This window comes from Cupressus sempervirens, chromosome 3 (genome assembly GCF_028749045.1).
Source record: "Cupressus sempervirens isolate cs-2001-9-10 chromosome 3, ASM2874904v1, whole genome shotgun sequence".
NCBI lineage: Eukaryota > Viridiplantae > Streptophyta > Pinopsida > Cupressales > Cupressaceae > Cupressus > Cupressus sempervirens.
This window is the reverse complement of record NC_143120.1, coordinates 421,601,864-421,623,843: the sequence shown is the minus strand read 5'-3', so window position 1 is coordinate 421,623,843 and position 21,980 is coordinate 421,601,864.

The following is a 21,980-nucleotide window of genomic DNA, read 5'->3' as shown; positions in this document are numbered from 1 at the left end:
TTGATGATCCTGTGGCCATTGATGATAGTTTTCCAAATGAACATCTCTTCTTGTTGTCAGCAAAAAATCCATGGTATGTAGATATTGTGAATTACCTAACCATAGGAAAGATGCCAGTTCACTTCTCTGCTAAAGAAAGGAATTTATTAGTTGAAAAGAACTTTAAATATTCTTGGATTTCTAGATTTATGTTTTATACTGGTCCTGATCAAGTAATGCATTAGTGCATAAGGGAAGATGAAACATATGATATATTAAGGGCATGTCATGATGAGCCCTGTGAAGGTCATTTTGTAGCCAAGCAGACAACCTTAAAAATATTGACTACTAGGTACTATTGGCCAAGTTTACACAATGATGCAACTTAATACACAAAGAAATGTCATAAGTGTCAACACACGGGGAGACCCATTAAATCAGATGAAATGCCCTTACAACTTCAGATAGTCATTACACCCTTTGATAAAAGGGGGATTGACTTTGTAGGTCCTATTGAACCCTCTTCACAAGGTAAATCCTATATCTTAGTTTGCATTAATTATGTAACCAAATAGGTGAAGACCAAACCCATGAAACATCCAAGGGATAATAATGTTTTCAAGTTCTTATATGAATCTATCTTTACACAATTTGGTGTCCCCAGGGAGTTGCTACCTGATCAGGGAGCTCAGTTTACATATAATCTGATAGCTACTTTAATGGAGGAATATATCATTCGGCATGAAAAATCATCACCCTACCATCCAAAAGCTAATGACCAAGTAGAGGTTGCCAACAGGGAGCCAAAAGCCATTCTTACCAAAATAGTAGCACTCCATAGGAAGGATTGGGCCACATGCCTTCCTGAAGTTCTTTGGGCTTATAGAATCACCTGGAAATCTACAACGGGTTTCACTCCTTTTGAGTGGTAGGTGAGTTGTAATGCCTGTAGAGTTTGAATATAAGACATTAAGGATTTCTCTGGAGCTTGGTATGGATCTTACTATTGCACAACATGATCGAATTTTGAGTTTAAATGGCCTTGATGAATGACACAAATCTGCATTAAATAATACAAAACTCATCTAGCATCAATGAAAATAGTGGCATGATAAGTTTATCAAGGATAAAATGTTTCTTTTAGGGGATTGGGCACTTCTTTATGATTCCAAGTATCAACACAATCCAAGAAAGTTTCAAACTCGTTGCTTAGGACCATATGAAATCGTTGATGTGTTTCCAAATGGAGTGATCCAGCTATCTATTGTTGATCATGTATGGTTCAAGCTACTTTTCAATGGATGTTGACTCAAACTCTACAACAAACCAGTCAATCACGAGGAGTTCCTACAATAGTTCTAGCACAGTGAAGACATATTCATTCTAGCAGCCAAAGAATCTGGGTCTTCTACCCTGACTTTTGCTGATTCTTGATTCCATTCAGGATCCCCATAATAAATGCTTTCTTCCTAAAAGTAATTTATTTTCCATCTATTCCACCTCACCCTCTCACTTCACCATCTTTCCATACCATCCCATCATTCCATCAATGTAGGTGATCATTTTCAAAGCACTTTTCCTGCAGTACTCGCCAAGTTTGTGTTGCATACCCATATACACATTTTATTTTATTCATTCTTTATTAGGAATTCATGTTGTTTTAATTTTCTACTCTTGCATATCCTGGCCTAGTGGGACCCATGCTCTTAGTTGGGGGGAGAATATTCATTTTTTAAAACTTTTAAATCACATGTAAACTTTGAGTTTTTGTCTTATAAGATCACTATCGTCACATGTTTGATGACCTATCCTTTCATAATTGCATCATAAAGGAAATTAAGGACATTAAAATTTGAAGTTTAACTTTTAATGATATATTAGCAATGTGTTCAGGGTGGCAGGCCTTGATACGAGTGAAATATTATAAGATTTGATGCAAGTAAAGATATCATTAGATTTCATGCATTAAAAACTTTTAATTCCAAGAAGCACGTAGTAATTTTATGTTGTAGGAGCATCTTGGGTTGACGTGTTATCCCGCTCATTTTTGTTCATTTTTCCAGTTGTTGCTGAGTTGCAACAATTTCCTAGTCCCAATAATTTTGCAGTATATGCTGAGTTGAAGTTATCCCACATCATGTTAACACTCTAGTTAGTGTGTTATCCCATCTCACTCTACAATGTGTGTCGAGTTCCACAGTGTGTTTTGGGCTATCCTTCATGTGTCAAGTGTTCGTATTGATGCCGAGTGTCAGTATTTTGAATGAGTTTTCTACATTTTTGATGGGATCCAACTTGCAGGATTAATTTTGATCATAATGTTTATGATAAGATCTTGTCTTGGGATGTGTGTAGACCATTTTAGGGTTGGCCTTTATGTTTTTTAATATTGTAGAATATTCTATAAGCTATTTTGGCAAGCATAAATAGGGTGTTTAGGCTTAGAGTTAGGAAAGGTTTTGTTTGGGAGTAGAACTTAGAGATTTCAGAGGACTAAGAAAGTTTGTTGCATATGTGTCTGGAAATGCAAATTTGAAGTTGGATCTTGGATCTAGAATGTATTTTATCTAACCATAACCTAGAAGGCCTTACAAATGGGCATATATGTTGATCATTTGATAATTTAATAAAATAATATTGTTCTCTCTCCCTATGGTGATGTTCTCTTTGTGTGTTTTCTTTCATTGTGTTAACTATGCAAAGTTGGTTTGGATTGCTAGGTGTGCCTTTGGGCGTAGTTGTTCTCGCCCACCTTGCATCAGGTGGTATTGGAGCTTGAGGTTTGTCCTTGTGGAGATTGGATCATGTAGAACCTTGATTCAAATTTGGTTGTAGGGTTACAGATCTATGGATTTGACCTATAACTTGCAGAGGGTTACGATCTTGAAGGAACCTAATTTGTAAAGATGGTTCGTGGTAAAAGAAATATCGATAATGCCATATTAGATGCATTAAGACAAATTGCATCTAGATTAGATGTTGTGGAGACCACCCAGAGGAGAGGAGCACATCTTGAGAATGTGAGTGAGATGAAGCAATAGCACCAAACCCTAATCTAGAACCTGAAGAAGATCAAGATGAGGAAATATTACTGAGAGTATTGTCTAGGGCACATTCAAAGCCTGTTGTAGAAGTTGTTCCTTATGATGGGAAATTGGACACCAATGTTGTGTTGGATTGGATCTCTGATATGGAGAAGTTCTTTGAGTATGAAAATGCTCTTGATAATAGGAAGGTGAAACTTGTAGTTACTAGGCTGAAAGGTCATGCTTCACTATGGTGGGAGTATTTTCAAACTGATAGACAAAGTAGAGGAAAGGAAAATATCAAAACTTGGGTGAAAATGGTGAACAAGGTAAAGAAAAAATTCCTTCCTACTAATTACCAAGTTAGCTTGTTGAGAAAAATGCAAAAATTGAGACAAAAAGACATGATTGTAGAAGAGTATACTGAGAAATTCTATAGGTTGGACATCAGATCTAGACATGTGGATGATGATGTTGAGAAAATTGTAAGATATCTAAATGGATTAAGATCTAGAATCTAGGATGAAATAAGTTTTGTGAAATTGGAAAGTGTAGAAGAAGCAAACCAATATGCCTTGAAAGCTGAGGAGATCTTGACAAAGAAGCATGAAAAAAGACAAAGAGGTAGAGGTGATAGATTCCAGAGAGGTAGAGGTAGATCTTATGGTGAAGGTGGCAGATTTGAGAGTTTTGTGCAAGATAAAGAAAAATTTGAATGGAATAATGATGACAAAGACAAGATCGAGTGGAAAGGTGGTAGTTCTTACTGAGGAGGTATTGGTTCTTATTGAGGAAAAGGTAATTCTTATTCTAGAGGTGGTTTTCGTGGTAATTGTTTTAGATGTGGTAAAGAAGAGCATAGATCTTTTGAATGTAGATCCTCTAAAAGTGGACAAGGTAATAGAAATGTTGTGATTCAAGGAGACATTGAGAGTTCACTGAGTGGACCTGAGACTAGAGAAAATTTGATGGTGAGAAGAACCTTATGTAATAAGGGAAGTGATGAGGAATATGTCCTTAGAATAAGTCTTTTCAAGCCCAGATGTAAGATGGCTAGAAAATGTTGCAAGATGATCATTGATAGTGGAAGTTCTACAAATTTGGCATTAGAAGAGCTAGTTACAAAATTGTAGTTGCAAAGGCTGAAGCATCCCAAACCCTATCATGTTTCATGGATCAAAGAGGAGCATAAGATATTGGTAAGTGAGCAATGCAATATGAAGTTCAAGATTGGACATTACTTTGATGAAGTGTTGTGTGATATTATGCCTATGGATTGTTGTCATCTTTTGTTGAGTAGACCTTGGCAATACCATAGATATGATGTACATGATGGAATATTGAATCAATATACTCTTTGGGTAAATGGAAAGAAGAAAATATTGTTGTCTTTGATTGAAAGTCTAGATGAGGTTAAGTGTACTATTGTGACAGTTTACATGGTTAATAGGAAAAAATTTGAAAAAGAAGTGAAGAAGAATCAACTCTATTTTGCTATAGTTCCTAGAGGACTAAGTATTGGTAGTAACGACCGAGCAACAAAAGTTGGTAATGATCGAGTGATAGCAAACACTGGTGATATTGACCGAGTACTAGTGGAAATTACAGAATTGCTGAACAAGTATAAGGATATTGTTGCTAAGGCTATTCCTAATGGTTTACTACCAGTAAGAAGTATAAGTCATTGTATGCATCTAATTCCTAGAGCTAGTTTTCTGAACAAAGCACCATATAGATTAATGCCTACAAAGAATGAAGAACTTAACATACAAGTGCATGAATTGCTATAGAAGGAATTAATTAGAGAAAGTTTGAATCCATGTATTGTACCTATTATATTAGCACCAAAAAAGAATGGACAATGGAGGATGTGTATAGATTCAAGAGCTATTAACAAGATCATAGTGAAATATAGGTTTCCTATGCTGAGGATGGACGACATTATGGATGGTTTAAGTGGAGCAAAGTATTTTACCAAGATTGATTTGAAGAGTGGCTATCATCATATCAAAATCAAAGAAGGAGATGAATGGAAGATTGCTTCCAAGACAAAAGATGGTTTGTATGAATGGTTGGTTATGCCTTTTGGTTTGACTAATGCACCTAGTACTTTCATGAGGTTGATGAATGAAGTTTTGAGAACATTTTTGGGTAAGTTTATGATTGTTTATTTGGATGATATTATGATATTCAGTAAGACTAAGGAAGAACATCTTGAGCATGTTATACAAGTATTGTAGAGATTGAAAGATGAGAAGTTGATGATTAATCTAAAAAAGTGTTCTTTTATGCAAGAATAGATTGTGTATTGTGTATTTGGGATTTGTTATTTCAGCTGATGGTTTGAGAATGGATCCTAAGAAGGTTCAAGCAATTTTGGAATGGCCTATACTTGAGAATGTGGGTGAGGTAAGATCATTTCATGGTTTGGCTAGTTTTTATAGAAAGTTTATAAAGAATTTCAATGTTGTTTGTAATGCTATGACTGAGACAATGAGAGGAGATAAAAAAGAATTTGAGTGGACACATGGAACTGATAAGAGTTTTAGGACATTGAAACAAAAAGTTGTTGAGTTACCTGTATTGGCTTTACTTGATTTCAATAAGGTATTTCAAGTTGAATGTGATGCAAGTGGTAGTGAAATAAGAGCTATATTGTGTCAAGAAGGTTAACCTATTGCTTTCTTTAGTGAGAAGTTGAATGATTCTAAAAGGAACTATTCTGTGTATGATCAAGATTTTTATGCTATTGTTCAAGCTTTGAAAAAGTGGAGACGTTATTTGATTCCTAAGGAGTTTGCGTTGTATACTGATCATAAAGCTTTACAATACTTGGGAAGTCAACATAAATTGAATCAAAGACATATGAAGTGGGTTGAGTATTTGTAGAATTTTACATTTGTGATTAAGCATAAGAGTGGAGTTAGTAGTTCATTGTTGCCGATGCATTGAGTAGAAGACGTTATTTGTTGACTGAGATGTAGGTTGAAGTTCTTGGTTTTGGTGACATGAAGGAGTTGTATGATACTGATCTTGATTTTTCTGAGGCATGGAGAGAGTGCAAAGCACCAAATCTAATAGATCATATCAGTAAGTATGATGAATATTTTATTCAAGAAGGTATGTTGTTCAAAGGTATTCAGTTTTGTATCCCTAGAAGTTGTATGAGGTTGAATTTGATTAAGGAAAAGCATAGTGGTGGATTGGCTGGACATTTTGGAATTGATAAGACATTGAGTTTGGTGAAGCGAAAGTATTACTGGCCACAGATGTATAATGATGTTTAGAAGTTTGTGAAGAGTTGTGGAGTTTGTCAAGTTGCAAAAGTAGTAAGTCAGAATACTGGATTGTATACACCTATTTTTATTCTTGATAAACCTTGGAGTGAAATTAGTATGGATTTTGTTCTTGGATTGCCTAAAACAACAAAGGGGTATGATTCTATATTTGTTGTTGTGGATAGATCTTCTAAAGTGGCTCATTTTATACCATGTAAGAAGACATTAGATGTTGAGCATGTTGCTAAACTTTTCTTCAAAGAGATTGTTAGATTGCATGGATTACCAAGAAGTATTATTTTTGACAGAGATAGTAAGTTTGTTGGTAATTTTTGTAGAACTTTGTCGAAGAAGATGGGTATTGAGTTGAAATTTAGCTCTACATTCCATCTATAGACTGAGGGATAGACAAGGGTTATGAATAAAAGCTTGGGTAATTTTTCGAGATGCTTAGTTGGAGATGAAACACATAATTGGGAGATGGTATTGGCACAAGCTGAGTTTGCATATAATAATGTTGTGAATAGAAGTACACAGAAGACACCTTTTGAGATTGTTATTGGAATGAGGCCTAGAGGAGTATCATATTTAAGGGATGTTGTTGGTGAAGAGAAGAGAAGTGTTGCAGGAGAAGAATTTTCTGATTTTATGGAGTCTTTAAATTAGGAAGTGAAGCTAAAGTTGGAACAAAGTAATCAGAAGTATAAGGAGAATGTTGATAAGTCTAGAAGATATCATGTTTTTGCAATTGGTGATGAGGTGATGGTACATTTGAAGGAAGGAAGATTTTTGGTTGGAACATATAGTAAGCTGAAGATGAAGAAGTTTGGTCCTTGTAAGATCTTGAAGAAGTTTGATAATGGAAATGCTTATGATGTTGACTTACCTGATGACATGGATATATCTCCTATATTCAATGTTGTTGATCTGTATAAGTATCATGAGTTAGATGATGAAGTTGTTGTACCTGATAATTATCCTAAGAAGTAGATTGAAGAGGGTTAAACATATATTGGATCAAAGAGTTGATAAAAGCACAAGAGGAAAAGAGTACTATGAATATTTGGTAAAGTGGAAGAACAGACTAGTTGAAGATGCTACATGGGTTTCTCAATCTAAATTGGATTCAACTCAAGTTGTGACATCTCAATGATTTAGGAGAATCATTTCTTTCTACCCTAGTTGTCTAATGTAGGAGCATCCTAGGTTGACATGTTATCTTGCTCATTCGTAAACTTTGACTGCAGTAATTGCTGAGTGTCAGTAATTTTGAAGTATCTGTCGAGTTGAAGTTATCCCACATCATGTTAACACTTGAGTTAGCATGTTATCCCATCTCACTCTGCAGTATGTGTCGAGTTCCATAGTGTGTGCCAAGCTATCCTTCATGTGCCAAGTGATCCTTCATGTGCCCAGTGTTCCTGTTCATGTCGAGTGTCATCATTTTGGACAAGTTTTCTACATTATTTATGGGAGCTGACTTGCGGGATTAATTTTGATTGTGATGTTTATGATAAGATCTTTGCTTGGGATGTGTGTAGACCATTGTAGGGTTAGCCTTTATGTTTTGTAATGTTCTAGAATCTTTTGCAAGCTGTTTTGGCAAGCATAAATAGGGTGTTTAGGCTTAAGTTAGGAAAGGTTTTTTTTGGGAGTAGAATTTAGAGATTTTATAGGATTGAGAAATTTTGTTGCTTATGTGTCTAGAAGTGCAAATTTGAAGCTGGATCTTGGATCTGGAATGTATTTTATTTAGCCATAACCCAGAAGGCCTTACAGCTAGGCATGCATGCTAATCATTTGATGATTTAATAAAAGAATATTTTTCTCTCTCCCTATGGTGTTGTTCTCTTTGTGTGTTTTCTTTCATTGTGTTAACTCTACAATGTTGGTTTGGATTGTTGGGTGTGCCTTTGGCCCTAGTTCTTCTCACCCCCCTTGTGTCATTGTACACCATTTTTTTCTATCTGTAACATTTGGTGTCATAACACTAAGAATTTTGTTGATTCACCATTGTTGTATTTTGTGAACACCAAGATTCTGCAAAAAAATGTTGTTCATAACAATGGGAGGAGGTCTTTAGAGATATGAGCCAATGGATCACAAGGTTTTGTTCGGTGATGTGTCTAGTTGTGAAATGTTCAGAAGGAAAGGGTAGTTATATTACTGTCTGAGTCTTAAGGGGTTTGATGAAGAAGTTGCTCTTCAATTTCTAAGCACCTTGAGGGATGGATTTGCAGTGGTCAAAGGTTTAAAAATTGAATTTATAGAAGATGTGGTGGTTGAAGTAATTGGGTTGCCCCAGGAAGGTGAAAAGTGGGTGAAGGATTTTGATTTACATTCAGCTAGGGCACAGTTAAGTTTGCATGATAACCCTTTATTGGACATAGATAAGAAGCAAGACACTTCCAGATTATCTTTGCCCTTGGAATTCATGTAGCCAACTGCATTCATCATCCAATATTTCACTTGTGAATGCCACTACAAATATTTGTATGACCTACATTTCAAAATTTTGGCTCATCTTTGGCACGATAATAGATCGATAAATCTTCCCAATTTCTTATTTAATATTGTGAAAAAGAAAGATTCCTTAGTTTAGTCAAGAAAAGACCAGTCTATTTCACATCATTGTTTGATAAAATTAATTGTGGAAAGAGAATTAAACAAACAATCAATTGGGACATGGGAAGAGTTTATGAAATTGAATGAGGTAGAATCTAGATTGGTTGGCCCTAGAGGCTAGGGTGTTGGGCGTAGGGAACAAACATCCACTCAATTTTCAAAGTTATCCAAAGGACATAAAATTTTCTTGAAGCTTCTCCCTCCAGTTCTAGACCATGTAGGAAAATAATTTACAAAGCTGATGCCTATATTTCTAGCAAGAAAAGAAGTAAAAATAAAGAAACTGCTAGTGCCCCTAAAACCTCATTGTCTATAAAGACTAGGTCCACCATTAGGGGAGGCATGGGTAAAGCTGTGGAACCGGAAGAGGAAAAATTAGCACAACAACCTTATAGTGATAATAATATCAATGAAACCTTACACTTGCATGGGGTTCAGAAAAGCCTCTTGAAGTAGCTACGAAAGAAATGACCACTAGTAGGAAGAAATGAAAGAATGCTCGATGCTTATCTACACCCCCTATAAGAAGAAGTGCGAGGATTTTTGAAGGTAATAGGGTTGCTAAGGCTTCTGTTCCAATTGTTAACCTAGAGTCCTCTTAGCCTATGGAGAAGTCCTCTTCGAAGGGAAAATTTCAACAAAATATAGTCAGTGACACTGAGTTCAACAATCAGAATCCACAAATAGAAGTGACCTTAGTGTTAACTATGTACTTATTAATAGTGATAAGGATTCTGAAGAGTTTGAAGAGTCTAAAGAGTTTGAAGAAAATCATGTTATGTAGGACACTTGTGAGAATTCATAAGATCTTCCTTCTGAAGAATACCTAGAATTTAGACAAGAAATTGTTGAGGAATTGCTAGAAAAGCTCAATCATGGATTAGAGGCACTGGCTAAAGTAACAACTGATTCTAGTAAGAAGGAAAATGTAGTGACAACACTTGTTCTATGGAAGGGAGAACCATCCACATCACAAAGTACCATAAAATTTCCTCACCTAGCACTTGATAGGGTAGATATTCTTAGTCAAGAACCCTTGCCACCACCTAATTTGTCTACACCTCTTTCTGTAGGGATAAATTTATATCAACAATTGTTGTGGGGAAGAGCATAGTGGAAGTTAGAAAAAGAAAAATTGAAACATGTCATTTATGAGCAAGGCCATCAATTAAAGAAAAGCTTAGACCAAAATGAAAATTTGAAGAGACAAATTGGACAAATCACAGGCTTGATTCTTGAGCTTATGGCATGCAAATCACCATCTTTGATGTATGCATTATTCCTTAAGGAAAAATTTGTTAATTTCAAATTGACCAGAATTGTAGAAGGGCTTAGTCCCTCTATTTCAACTCCTTATGAATTTTATGATGCATTCTAGTTCATTCCAATGACTCTGAAGAATTTGTTGTGTGAATTATATCTGCATAACTTGACAGTAAGAAATGATACAGAATGTAACTCACTCCTTTATGTAGGAGATGTGCAATTGAGGGTAGTTATATCTTGGATGCAGAATGAGATAAGTGAGGAACACCAAGCTACACCATACAGGGACAATGAGATGACAACTCCTTTACTTATGAGGCCTTAAGTTCAACATTCCTAGCAAACATTTTTGGATTGGATTTCTATTCTAGGAAACCTAAGCGGAGCTAATAAAGTATACCCAATAAGAGAGAAAGCCTTTAAAGATTGGAAGCCACATTCATCTCATGATATTGAAACAAAAATCATTGCTTCAAGACAAAGATGGACACAGATGTCACATGACCTAAAGATAAGGGAACCCCACTCTTCACAAAATTTAACTCTTGCACTATAAGAGTCCCATGGTATATCAATTTGGGAAGAAGTCTACACCAATACTGGCTTCCATTAAGGTTTCAACCTTCCATAATCTTATAACGATTACTAGCAATGAATGACAATGTTAAGGATCATGATATGTCTACAGAAGTTCGGTGATGGAGAAGGCTCAGAGAAAATCATGGATACTTTGATTATGTTAAGAATGAGCCTGTGGAAAGGACAACTAGTGATTGGAGAGTTCATGCCAGAATCCATAATTTCATGGTTGTTGGGGACCAACAATACTTCAATTGGGGGAATGATGGGCCTCCAAAAGGCCATCTTTTTGAGTTTTTTTTTATCTTACCTTCAAACAATTATTTTGCAAACAATCATGACTTTATGGTTTCAAGCATATGAATTTATGGTTTTTATGTATATATGTATATGTGTGTGTGTGTGTGTGTGTGTGTGTGTGTGTGTGTGTGTGTGTGTGTGTGTGTAAATGTATATGTATATATATGTATATGTATATGTATGTGTATGTATATGTATATCTATATGTGAACACATGAAGTAGGAATATGGATAGTTTAAAGACACTATATTTTCTTGAATTCATGGGTAGAATGGTATAACAAAGTAGTTATACATGCTAATAAATGTTTCCCCATATATGTTATGTTTTGGGTAGTTTTCCTCCTATAGCCATAGGACTTGCAAGAGTGTTAATTGGAACTTCACACATTTTCTCTAATATTGATGATGAGAATATATATGTACATGGAAGGTTGTGTGCATATTGACTATTTTGCAGGTGTTTGTCATGGGTATTCAAGGATCAACATTGCAACACTGGAGTAGTCAAAGCCAACTGTGGATTGCTAGACCTTCACAAGCGGGCCAAATCATTTTTTTTTTTTTGTTGTTGTAGTGCACAGATGTAGCTTCCACAACTTGCTATATTCTTGGAGGATTTATTCGTGGTTAATGTTGTTTCTGTTTTGAACTTTATGAGTCTGTAATTGATCCTCATTAATGGAGTGATCTTAGATTTAGGAAGTAGTTGTAGTTTCCTTTAAAATAATGACTGTTGTAACTTTGAGGGCAGTCGAAGAAGTTGAATGAGTTGATTTTCATAGTAGAACTATTGTGATACTTTTTTTCAATCAAGTATAATCTTTCTCCATGAATGAGTAGAATGCGCATTTCAAGTTTATATCTTTTATCTTGATTGTATATACCATTCACTCATCCAAGGGGGATCACTTGGTGTGTGAACTACTTGGTGAGTGAACTGTTATGTTAAGAGTAGATTTCATTTCCTTGTTTATTTCCAAGTAAGGTAGAATTGTGTTGCTCCTATCATTGATAATAGAATCAGTGAACTATTCTTGCAGCATAGGCAGTTAGAGTAGCTTCTATCTGTGATTACATGCTTTGTTAGAGTAATTTAATTTACTAGTTTTAGTTTAGTTTTCCTGAAGCTCAAGCATTTGAATTCCATAGGTTAGTCTCACGATTGAGAAAGTTTAAAGCATATACTTTGCATATCTCATTCCAAATTTGCATCCCTAGTCAATAATTAAATTTGACCAAATAATTCATTTAGAAACCAATTAGGGTATCCAATCCTAAACAAGAAGTCCATTGTTGTAGGTTTGTAATACCATTATTTGGCCAAGCATTGACATGGATTGATTGGTTATAGGTGTTCATGAATACTTAGAGATGGTGGTGATGTTAATTTCTCTTGGATTAGAGAAGTATTTGTTGGGACAATTTTTTGGTTTCGATAGGAGGTCCGAGGAGCATTCACCTGATATGTACTTGAGAGGATATTGTTCTTAGATAAGTCTTGGTTGGAGACTTGGATATCTTGATGAGCATTCTCATTCCCCACTCTTTGTCTACTTGATGGTTTACTACTTGAGAGGTATATCCCATTGTTTCTCTCTAGTGCATTATATGTATCCTCATCTTTCATGGATATGGATCTTGATCTATGGTACATGAGTTAATTCTAGAGGGTTCATTTGAGAGATGGTTTAGCATTGGTTATCTCATTTTGCATGTTTTTCATTATGATGGTTGAGTTTGGGAGATGGTTTATATTGGGCATATTCCTTGGATGAGGAATGGTTTATGAGTTTGATCTTCTTGTGAGAGGCTTACAACCATAATTGGGTGTTGTTGTGGCTTCTTGGTTGGGGTTTTATGGAGGAGCTCTTACTTGACACAATTTACATCTAGAGTTGTGTAGAAGGGCATGATACATGTTATGATTTGCATGGTTTCTATTTGGTCTTGGTTATCTTCCTGGATGTTCGGTTTCACTTACATTGGATTTGAGATTGTTTGGAGATTGTGATAACTTATTTGTGTTCATGTATGCCATGTGAGAGATGGCATGGTCATTCCTGTGGAGATCTTGGGAGAGTGTTGGAGACTTGTTATGAGAGTTATTCTTGTAGGTTACTATTTATGTATTGTGGATGTCCTTGATACTACATGGATTCACTTCTTTGAGATGTTGTGAGTAAATTGGATGCATATTTCATATTATCTTTTGTAGTGGGATCTTCTTGGTGTATATGTGTGTGTATATATATATGGAAGGTGTTGCTCTTGAGGCTTGTGATTACAGGTGAAAAATTAGATATGTTGATGTGAGATTCACTTGGTATACCTTTGGAGGTATGGATAGTTGGATGGGTTGGCACTTGCTATGGGTGTTATTTCAGCTATGGATATTTGACAACTACAGATACATATTATTACATTTGGATTAGATTTTTGTGCTTGACATTTTAGTTGGTACTTGATTTTATGATTCTTTTGTGATAAGTTGGGTGGCTTTCTCTTTGGATGACTTTTATGTATGTCCAGTTACAGTGTCATAATAGGAGGTGAGATCATTCATGTTTGAGATGCTAGATACTTTGATATTTTTGTGGGTACCAGGATGGAGTACTTTGTGTAATTTGATTCATGATGGTGGATGTGCTAGGAGAGATTGTTTCCTTGTTCATTTGTGTGGCTATAGGTTGACCTTATGTAATGTATACAACAAGTGGGAGATTATTGAGATAATGGGTGTTGCACATATTGCATAATATTGTTATATTATATTATAATGTAATATTACACCAAGGAGCACCTAAATGGATGTGCAACACACAAAGATTCTCATGGGATAGACTTGATGAGTTGTATTGTAACATTGTGATAATATTTGATGTAATTAGTTAATATTGGGGAAAAAAATTAAATGTCCAATATTAAACGTGGGGTCAATGGGTTATGTAGCACATGGTTTATGTAATACCACTTGGTGGTTTTGTGGGACTTGCTACTATATAACCAGCCACAAGGGTAGTTGTAGAGACAAGACAAAATGAAAAAAGGAAAAAAAGGAAAGTCGAACAAGACAAGGCTTGATAGGTTAGCCAAGGGAGCATTTGTGAAGGTTGGAAGCATGGCATGGGATGTGTGGACTCATGCTTATTCACATGGATTGCTTGGTTGTGGCTATGGCTTTGAAGGCTTCCATGGTTGTATTGCAATGGTATTTTTTATTGAATAATACATGGTGATGGATGCTTTTGGAGGTTGAGTTTTTTTTTCCCTCAATGAGGGTTTCCTAGGGTATATCTTGTGTCACATTTTTGTGGGTATGTTGTCTATTCTCTTGCACGTGGATTTCAATTACATATTTGTTTTACATCTATTATGGGTTATGTGGAAATAGTTATATTTTTTGTCACAAGTTTCCTTACAAGATGACCATTGAGGTAAAAATACAAATACTAGAACAATTGGAGACAAATGATAAGTGATTTGATTGGTTTATCATATCCATAGCGAATGTAGCGGAATGATCGATGGATGATGAGAAAGATGTTTTTCTCTAGATAATGAAGTTGATATAGTTACAAAAGAAACTCATTGTCATGATAAGTTAAGCATTTCTAGGATGGAAAGGTGACAGGTAGAATAGTTTTGAAATAGATAGTTGACCAGTGAAGTTGTGACAAAAAAGGTTGAAGAAGTAATAGACGGGTTAATAAAGAATGAGTTCTTGAGCGATGATCAATTAACCAGAATCTGTGATAGGTGACAAGGTTGTAATGACTTGGGGTGAATCATTTTAATCTAGCGATGTAGATGTACATGTGGAGGTGATGATCTAGCATCACAATGATCAAGATCAATTTTGTGGAGAAGATTCTAGAAGTTCATGATAGGTCAAAACATGTTGACCTCTGACACATAATATTATGAATTAGTTGGTGTAGTCATGTAAAGTGATTTGTAATAGAAGATAAAATGTTATAGAAGTTAGATTTAAGTGGAATATTTGAATTTCCAAACAATAATATATTTAGGGTTTTTTTTTAAGTTGGTGGAAGTGGCAAAATTTGGTATAAACAAGTAAACGTAGGACATGTTTGATGTTATTGATCATAGTCCAATTTGTGTGTGAAGAAGTGGAAGGTGTGGTCCATCTAAGAAGAAGAGAAGTGAGTTGAGAAGAGTAAGAGAGCTTAAGCAGATATAATCAGACATAGGTAGTGCTATTTTATAGATCAATCTTTTTGATGTTCCCTAATAGTTACAATAAGTGAAATCCCTTAATTGGGTGGATCCTAATAAGTCCTTATTGTAAATCCTTTAGCAGGGTGGCACTTTAACTAGTGTTCAAATTCCTCTAACAAGGCTACTCCTAATAGGGTAAATCTCCTAATAGGGCTAAAGGTAAATCCCGTAATTGGGTGGTACTTAACCATGTCTTTGTAAACTCCTAACATGGTTAAGCTCCTAATAGGGCGTACTTTAGAATAGTACAAATTATTGTGGGTGCTAATCCCCACCAGGACTTCGATCCAAGTTGGGTTTCTGTGTAACCAAAACATATGTGTCAAATGTGTCAATGATATCATATGTTGGATGCTTTTATTTGATATTTTAAGTTGATTCCTTTAAGAAGTTTAAAAGGTGAAAAAGTTGTTTGTTTGATTGATTACTCATTTGCCCCCTACTTAGTAGTCTAATCATTTGGGACCAACAATCTCTTCTACTTATATTTCTTCAAAAATAATGATTTCTTCTTGTCTCTTTAGATGATGTTACTTATCTACTCATCTTCACGATACACAACATCTATCTTTTTTTGACAATAGAAGGATCAAAATTATGTTGTCTTATCACTATCGTTTCTCCTTATGATAAATGGACATTTCCATCTAGACCATAACTAACTTTCAAAAATCATCAATCCAAATTTCAAGGCGTGCCTGATAAGAGACAAGCAAAAAATGTTAAAACCTTGCAAGGTGCAAAAAAAAGTATAGATGCTTCAAGTTGTCACTCAAATTCTAATGCAAATACATACATTTCCCTTATTTCTTATTTCATACTATCTTGATTTTTACTACACTTATAATTAGATAGTCAAACAAAAAACATTGTACAATAACATTTTATCATATATTTTTCATGAAAACATGAATCATATCACTAATCTTGGATAATATTTTTTTTATCTTCTATTTTTTTGAAACCACCACTTTGAGAAATAATCAAGAATTCATTAGTTTTAAAAACATGACTATCACTGTTATGAGCATTTCATCCATTTCCACCATGGCTTGATCATAATGTATTTTCTTCATCTATTCTCTTTTTATAGAAAATAAAGTTCTCTACACTATTCACCTATAATTGCATTCTAAAACAAAGAAAAGATGCTCCAAATGTAATGACTAGAGAAAACTAACACAAATACTATTTCTACAAACTTTGTTATATAATTCATGGATGAAGATGAATACTTTACAGACTCCCCCTATTCACTTTCCATTCTTTATGTCGTTATTAATGTCTCTTGTGCATTATACATAGGCATATAACATTCATTCTCTTGTAATTATTTTATTTTGCAAACCATTTTAAGTTTTATATGTTGTCTTCTTATATTTTCTTCCTTTTTCCAATTTCTAGATGCTTTCATCAAGATACTTCTACAATAATATATTTTATGTCCATATTTATTTCATCCATAAAATATGATTTTATGACCAACCTGTAATAATAGTGACATATTGTTCATGTTTATAGAAAATGTAGATTGATTACTTTTCATCCTCTTGTACAATATGAAGGGGATCACATAAAAGAACTAGTTTGTGTAATTCATATGGCACATTAAAAATGCAAAATCACCTTAATGAAAATATGAGTAACACCACTTTAAATATGACAATGCAATATTCATGCTTTTAAGGGATGTGATATAATCAAATTGAGAAAACTAATGTAAAAGGGAACGCAAAATAATCAAATACACCTTGGAATGAAATGGTAGAAATAAAAATAAAAATCTAAATTGCTGATTATCAGGGTTTCAAAATGACCCATAACTAAAAATTTGAAGCCTAGAGACTTGTACTTTTATGTGCCTAAAATTTTATTATGGTCTAGGAGGAATGCAAATTGCCACCATTATCATGTACCTATGAACATATCACCATTGTCATCATGTACCTATGGTTTAGGTTTAAAATTCATAGGTGGCTCCATCTGAATTCCAATATTTATGATTCTCCATAGACAACTCTATAACCTATTCCTTCATGTAGGAAAATGGGGAAGAAGGTTGGCTAGAGGGGTTTGCCTTAGTCAAACTCCTATTTAGGAATCAACCTTAAAAATTAAAGAAATTTGCACAAGGAAAGATGAAGTAGAAGCTAGATCTAAATTGTAAGTCACCTTATAATTTGGTGGTGTAATGCTTCTTTGGATGTAATCACAAAAGCTAATGCAATAGATTGATCTCCACAAAAACCCAAAAATAAATCATGAAACATAAGCCTTGTATAATGGACATTGTAGTTTTCCATATATTTTTATGAAGAAAATGAAAGAATGCCTTAAATATCTTGAGGATTCTCTTGAAATCTAGTTGCTTAGTTACTTGATTGATTGGTTGAATCTCTTATCATTATTGAAGGAATGGAAAATGGGGTCTTTATATAGAGATATAAAAGTAAAATTATCTTTAGGTGGACTTAGAAAAATGATAATGAACTATGAGGTATGCCTTTTGGGAGTGCGAAACCATGGAATATCTCTACGAAAATTTCAAAATAAATGTATCAAGAACATGTTTGTTTCAACATGTACCCAAAAAGATATCATGTATATGACAAAATTTAGTTAAATTTCAGGAGGAGAAAGCTAATAGTTTACATGTCCCAAAAGATAAGCCATGCAAAGATATGAGATCAATAGATGTAGAAATCATGCCTCAAACTTTTAAATTAGGTAAGACCCATCATAAAGTGAGGAGATGGAATAATTTGGGGAAGATCAAATAAGAGAGGACTCGTAATATTATTTTATATGGATAAAGGTTCAATAAGCATTAGGAGAATGTGAGATCTATGTGGGAACCCATACATACTAAAATGACACTAAAATGAACACCCAATTAAGGGTTCTTACTTTTTAGGATGATACACATCTTTCTGCAATAATTATATCCATAAAAATTACATAAATAAAAATAACCTAGAAAGCATTAGTTGTACCTTACTGATAGACCTTTCCATGTAGGTGGAGATCGGATAAACTTGTTGACACTCATTCTCCTTCCTTTACTAGCAAACTTGGACTATCTACCACCAAAAATCTCATCTCCTGATTTCTTTTATCTCCATTCCTAGGAGCAACACAAAAACTAAGACCCATCTTATTTCCTAGGGTTTGTCTAACCTTAAACTACTTTCAATCTGTTGTTGTGAATACTATTTCCCATTTAGATTCATCTTTATATGTGAAGACGTTTCATTGCTCATATCCTAAGCTAGTGAGATTTTTGCATCTTTTTATTTATCTAGGATGTCATTTGACTTAATTGTGTTTTCATACTCTTACAACTTCTTTCTTAGATGAATAAATTTAGCTTCCATCTTTTGATGAGTTTCATCCTTAGGAGCCAATTCTATTTTAATTACATCTATAATTATTTTATTCTCTTTGATTTGTGTTTTTAGTTCAACTTCTAATTGCTAAGATGTATTCACTTTATTAACAAGGTTTGTTACTTGGATTATAAATACATATTAGCATTTCATAAGATGTAAATATACCATGTAGTTCATCCAAAGTGATATTGTTTATATCTCTTTCTTCTAGAAAACAAATTTTAGAATCATATTTAGGTGTCAATGACCTTACTATTTTAAAAAAGGCATTTCTTCTAGTTCTTCACCAAGACCACAAATTGAATTTACAATCTCTTGGACACTTAATAAGTAATAAACTATCCTTTCCTCAATTGGCATTTTTAAGCCTTCAAATATGGCTCTAAAAGTTTTTATTTTACCCTCTTAATTTTTCATCTCCTTAATAAAAACAAGATACTTTAACCCAAATAGACTTTTGAATTTTTACAATTCAAAGCTTTGGCGACTACATCATTTGTTAGACAACAACAGAGTGTGGTGCACTGCAAATGTGTGGATTTTTTACTACAGACCAAACCTCATAACCTAGAGAGGTTATATGTTACTTCATTATAAGTTTTCAAAAGGCATATCCAGTACCATTAAATAGTGGTGCTTTAGAAGTAGAAAGACCTTTTTAATTTTCCATGAAAAGTACGCCACCAAGAATCCCCTAAGTTTGTTAAACTTTTTGCAAGGGTATGGCTCTAATACTACTAGTTGTTGTTGCTTGCCATTTACAAGTGTAGTGTGGGGGTGAATCAATGTTCTTATATTCAAATTTCATATCAACACTTTTCTAAATAAATAATTAAAAGTTTAATTTAATTCAAATATGGCTATCCTAAAATTGTCTCGCAAGTACAAACTTATTTTCATCGCCCTCATGATACAAACTCATGCCCTCATGATACAAATTCATCCTCATTCAATTTCTCTGAATCAAAGTTTATATAATTTTTTATATAAAGTTTGTTTTTAAAAAATTTATTTCCCAATAGGATTATTATTAAATACTCTCATTTCATAGGATGTAAAGATACCAAGTAGTTCATGCAAATAATAAATGCTCAACGAGATTCATCCTTAATTCCTAGAGAGAATACATGATGATATACAAACTTACATAATATTACATTACATTATAGTGTCTATAACTTTACATGGACCCTTAGGGTATCCTTTTATGTCTGAATAAGTATTTTACACCCAAACTTTTAGAAGCATAATCACTCTAGGATTCATATCAAAATGGAGGTAAAATATAATGGGAAAAATTAGAGATCACGTCATTTTTTAAATTCTTTTTATGGTTGTTTGGTGGAGAGTATCTTGATATATTAATATATTGGCACAAGCATGTTCCCTTGGCTTATGACTTATGGCTTATATAACTTACCTACTCACTTCACACATCCATATGCCTTTTTAACCTTACCTTATTCCCTATACATTGAGATTTGATATCTTTGCCTTATTGATACCTTCATTATGCCAATGTGTATATATGTTTTCATATGACTACTACCCACACCAATTTGACCCTCTTTTTTTGCCTTGAGCAAAGTCTAAAATTGTGAGTTTTAAACTAAATTGTTCTCTTGTGAGCTCATTTACATCTATATTTTGAGATTTTTAACTATTTCCTTACATGTAAAGGTGTTCAATGAATTCACTTTAGACATCCAAGATTCAAGAGCCAAATTTGCCATATATACACTTCATGTATATGTATGACCAAAGATTGTTATTTCCAATCTCATGAACCCATTTTTATGGATTGACTTGGGAAAACATGTCTCCATGTGATATAAGAACAACCTTGCCAAGGTATTCTAGATATTGTTAGCACTCACATATTGATTAAGTGCAAGAAAAACTAGAGTGTGCCAAATAACCAAATAAGTGAAAAAAATACATACAAATCAAGTTCATATTTTAGACCCAATCTTAGTCTTTAAAATTGAACCCCTATTGAGAAAATATTATATCTCAATCTCAAAGTAAATATCAAACAAATTTTAACTATACCAAATCCTAGAATTATCATAAATTTTAGAATGCCAATTTATACAATTCCTTCAATTACAAACTTACGTGTGATATTGCTATCAAAGTTAAACTGTAAAGTTTTTTATTTGAGACCAACTCATTGACTCGTGACTCGTGACTCATAATTGATGGTTCACAAGAACCCTTTAATTGATGGAACTCTTAGCACTCATTAACAAATGTATTTTACAAATTTAAGCTATATTATTACTAAGTGCACTTAACCACTGAGTTTTCTCCAAGGTTAAGCCCACTTACCCTGCTGTGCTATTTGCAAACCTTCAATAAATGTTGCACCTTGTGAACAATTGATTATAGAACTCCTTTTAGCTCATCAATTTATAGCTAGGAGACTTTTTTCACAACATTCAATTTGTGATATTGCCACCAAGATTCGATTGTGTATTTTTTTTGTCAAACACAAGACCATTTAATAGTAGTTCACAAGAACCCATCTCTTACAAGAATGAATGGAACCCTTAGCACTTACTACATCTCATTGATGCTCATAGGGGTGAACCATCAAGCCTTCTAAGATGTCACCCATCTCATTACGGCTCCAACTAAAGAACATTTGACCATAGATTTTCCTCCAAAGTAAAGTACACTTAGCTTGCTACCCCATTTGCAATACCTTCAAAATGTGTTGTTCCTTATGAAACATTCATTACGGAGCCCCTTTTAACCCATCAATCCATAAGTAGGAGGTTTTTGCAAAACATGTCAAATTATGATATTGCTATAAGGATTCAATTGTGGTTTTTTTTAGTCACCCTCATTGACCCATAATTCATGAGTAGTCGTTTAGAATAACCCATTTCTCATGAGAATGAATGGAACAATAGGTGAGATTGTCATATTGTTATCAAGATTCAATTGTGTAGTGTTTTTTTTTATCAAACTAATTGACCCCTAATTCATGAGTCAAACACAAACCTATATCTCACGAGAAAGAATGGAACACTTAGCACTCATTGCATCTAGGTGACACTCATAGGGGTGATGCATTAAGCCTTCTTGAGAGCTCACTCGTGCCAGAATGGCTCTAACCCGGGCACACTTAACCATTGAGTTTCCTCCAAAGTGAAGCCCACTTAACTTGTTACCTTGTTTGCAAAAACCTTCGACAAGTGAGGCGTCTTATGAATGATTCATTATAGAGCTCCTTTTAGCTCATCAATTCATGAGTAGGAGGTCTTCTCCACAACTAGGCAAATAATGAT